The sequence below is a fragment of the Lactuca sativa genome, chromosome 1 (assembly GCF_002870075.4).
Source record: "Lactuca sativa cultivar Salinas chromosome 1, Lsat_Salinas_v11, whole genome shotgun sequence".
Lineage (NCBI taxonomy): Eukaryota > Viridiplantae > Streptophyta > Magnoliopsida > Asterales > Asteraceae > Lactuca > Lactuca sativa.
This window is the reverse complement of record NC_056623.2, coordinates 188,298,696-188,303,099: the sequence shown is the minus strand read 5'-3', so window position 1 is coordinate 188,303,099 and position 4,404 is coordinate 188,298,696.

Genomic DNA, 4,404 nt, shown 5'->3' with positions numbered 1-4,404 from the left:
TTACTACGCTTACTATGTACATTGGTTGCGATACTACATGATGTCCTCCGCCCCGGAACGTTTCCGCCATCGGTTTCGGGGTGTGACAGATTGGTATCAGAGCCCTTGTTTATAGTGAACTAGTATACCAAACCTTACATGGTATAAGACTATAAACACTAAGGGGCCGAAGTGCTCTGAACTAAAAGTATACTTTAAAATATAAATAATTTTCAAAAGTATACAAGTATATCTAACCGCCGGATTCCGTAATTATAAGTAGAAAAAAACATAAGTAAATGGGTATTGAAAGTTGCGGTTAAACCTGGGCAGTTATGTAGTCGTGTCTAGGGTCAATATAGCCTGATCAACTATATTCATTCGAGACACGGCCAACATGTGCTTGGGAGTGACCGTGGTGTTCAACATGCCTAAAACTTACCCAATACCCAAACAATGAGTCGTCGACGCAGCGAAAACATAAAATACTATGGGAGTATTTTAGCCAGCAACTGAATACATTGTAGAAATTCATTCCGAGTATTGCTACTCGTTCCTCTTTTAGCGATAGTTTATTTGCTTTGATAACTCTTTCCTGCTTATCGCTTATAGAACCCTATATCTGTCATAATGAGATATCCCTTGTTCCATATCTCTTGATTCAATTCAGAGGACTTATGATCCTCTCTTTCCTGGCTATTTTAGATCAAGATTCCTCCAAGGAAAAGACCCAGCTCAAAGAATAACAATCCTCCTCTGCCACCACCTCCTCCTCAATTTGATCATGTGATGTTCCAGGCAGCTGTTACTGCCGCGGTGGCAGCCGCCATGTCTCAAATGAACCCCGGTGGTTCAGGAGGTAGTACCCAGTCCCAAAATCAGGACGGTAGCCAAGGACACCGGAAGGAGTGTTCCTATATAGATTTTATGAACGCGAAACCCACATCTTTCGACGGCACTGGAGGTGTCATAACCCTAACTCGGTGGTTAGAGAAAATCGAATCAATTTTCGAAACCTATGCCTGTTCAGAATCCGACAAGGTCAAATTCGTCGCCTGCATGTTCATCGATAAAGCTCTGACTTGGTGGAACGGCCGAGTCAAATCCTTAACCCTACCTATAGCCAATGCTATGGGTTGGGAGGTCATGAAGGAACTTCTGCTCGTGGAGTACTTCCCTCGAGGCGAAATGCAGAAGCTGGAGCATGAACTCTGGAACCTGAAGATGAAGGGTTCCAATATCGCCGCTTACACTTCCAGATTCGATGACTTGACGCTTCTCTGTCCAGGTATGGTTACCCCGGAAAGCAAAAAGATTGAGAGGTTCATCTGGGGGTTGACCCAACCAACCAAGGGAAATGTCTTGGCTGCGAAGCCAGACACCTACGACATCGCCAAATGCCTAGCGCAAACACTGATTGACCATAGTGATGACCTAGAGGAAGCAGCCACCACTCCTGAGCCGACAGAGAGGAGCGGTGAGAAAAGAAAGTTTTGGAGGAAATGTCAAGAATTTACCAAATAGGGAAAGTTTTATCATCGCCCAAGTTTCAATTGGATAGAAACTTGGAATCATACAACTTGGTTCCATGATGAATGAGAAATTTTATATTTGGGAATTAGACTAATTCGTTGACAAAATGTCAAGTGAAGGACTAGAAGATCGAGTACACAAAGTTGTGTGTTGATCAAGTCCACCACAAGAGTGACAAAGATATTCGTCATGATTTACTAAAGGTTTAGTAAATATGATTATATTTATAAGATTAAGTGTAATTCTGAGTTGATTGAAAGAGTTTCAATCAATAGCAGAACGGATAAGAAGAATCAAGTAGGCAGAAAGATAAAAGTTTCTCTAGTCTAACAAGAAGGGAGAGTACCTTTTATTATGTTTTATGATAGGTTTTAATGATTAATAACCATATCTCAATTGATCCTCTAAATGAGTCTTAGTACAATTGTATGTCTAAGAAGAGGAGTCAAGAATTGAAGAAATGGTTAAATCAAGAAGTCAATCATACTTAGTTCCAAAAACAAGTCTTAGAGTTAAGATTGTGACATTGAGTGACAAGTCTTAAGAAGGTTTATAACATTCATCAAATGTGGAAAGTTGTGATGTCTTGGATAAGACAAAGACCAACTAAGACCAATTTTGTGAAGTGTTTTGTCTTGATAAAAGCTACAGTAACTCTTGAATATTTGTTTGTTGAGAAATGTTTATTGACAAGAGAATCTTATATGTCAAGGAGTCAGTGGGAGTCTTAATGGTCTTGAAAAGTTCAAGAACTCATCAAGAATAAAACTTATCGATCATCACTAGCACACGACTTGAGGTTCACAAGCTATCGTGTTGACACTATCTTGTTTCTGTGTCGTTCCAATTGAGTTAGTTATGCATGTAAGTTCTATGAGTTCTCATTTGAACGCATAAAAGGCAAGCACCTTGATCAATGAAAATTACATTGATAGTAAAGGATGAGCTGCTTAACTACTTGGAAGACATGGTGGGCACTCGTGTTACCATAAGGCAAGAAATCAAGATTGAGAAAGTTCGGTCCATATGAGTTTGGATTTGTCGCAAACTTTGGTTTTGACAAATTCCCATGGATAAGAACACATACACCATTAAAATCTAAGTGTCATAAGATTCCCTCCTTCATGAAAATGTCTGTGAGGAAATGCTTTCGCTAAGAGAGATTTTAAGAAGATATTGATTATGAAATTGTATTCTCTAATTCGATTATGGTTACGGTATCCCTTTCCATGATTCGAATTGTGAGATTTGGCAATTAATCTGAATTGTTTAGACACACATATGAGCTATCTAAGGCAAAGGTGTATAAGTTTGAGAAGCTTAGATATAGGATTATCAAAGCATTAGGTATTAGAAATATGAACTTAAGAAATTCAATAGGTATTGTTTTTTGGAAGTTAAGTTGTTTTCTGAATACATGTCAGAGCTAGTGGGAGCATAAGTGATATGCTTATATGATAATAATCATCATGATAGTGGGAGCATAAGTGTTATGCCTGTATGATTATTATGGCAAGTATTGCAAGTTAGCAATATTAATTATAGAAAACAAGAGTTATACTTTGCAAAGTTGTAAGGGTTGAAAAGTTGTTTTGCTATAAAGGGAGAGAATATTGTACCTTGTTTTGAAATCTAAAAGCTTAGACTGAGAAATTTTAATAAATTTAGTCAAAGGATACATAGTGTGTTCTTAAATTTCGATTATGGTTACGGCATCCCTCTTCATAGTTCGAGTTGTAAGAACGTGACACATAAAATATTATGGCAGAAGATTGATAAAGTATCATATCTTTATGTAAGACATTATGCATCGTGTCCCATACGCTTCGGGTATAGGATTAATTGCCAGTGCTATTATATTTGACCATTCTAAAATTTTCCAAATGTCTAGCACATCTAGAGAGAAAAAGGACTTGAATCGGTTTTTGACTATGATAATTAAACAACTATCAAAGGACGATCCAAAGTTCGCTGAGGATTGGTTGCTTGTGAGTAGTTGGAAGTATGGTATTGGATGGACCATATCGAAATTATTATAAATAGATAAGATTCTATTAAGAATGAGTTGTCATATGGCAAATATGGAAATGGTTCCATATTGGGAGTTGGATATTAAGAATCTATGTCTAGATTAGAAACTTTTATGCAAGAAGGATGTTCAAAGGAATGTACTTTGAGTGAGAGACATCATATCTATAGAATTGTTTCTGATAGAGATTGGTCAAGTCTTGATGATTTTGAGCTATGACTTTACGAAAGGAACATTGCATAAAATGTTAGAATCTAGCATATTCTATAAGTGACAAGAATTTGATATTCTTATACTTATGATAAGAATTGGGAGTTGTGAAATGAGTATGATTGGAAATGTGTTCGTTTGATCTATTTCACAAAGTAAGGACCGTAGGTAAACATTGTGTGCATGCTGAGAGCATGGGACAAGTGTAGTAATAATTCAAGTAAGAAGTTGATCACCCGAAACAACAAATAATGAGTAATCAACATGGTGATTAAATAAAATGTTTTATTTATACCCAGAGTTTGGGGCCATATGGGATTAGTATTATTCTTGTGTTTCACTTTACATGTTTTGACTTCCTGAATAATTAAATTGGTTCAGAACAATCAAATTATTCGAACGGACCACATTCGTTCATATGTTGTTAGTAGGTATGAATGAAGATTGTCATGAATTGGTTTGTAGATTGTCTAAAGTGTATTAGACATAACAAATGTTTGCTGGAACGTTCATGAGTGCTTATGAATATGATTTAAGCATTGGATTAAACCCACGCTCACTTGGATCACTTCATGGATTTTATCACGAGTGATTGGTGAGACGATAATATCTTATATTCTTGAAACCGATATGTGTGAGTTGTATCTTGCGAG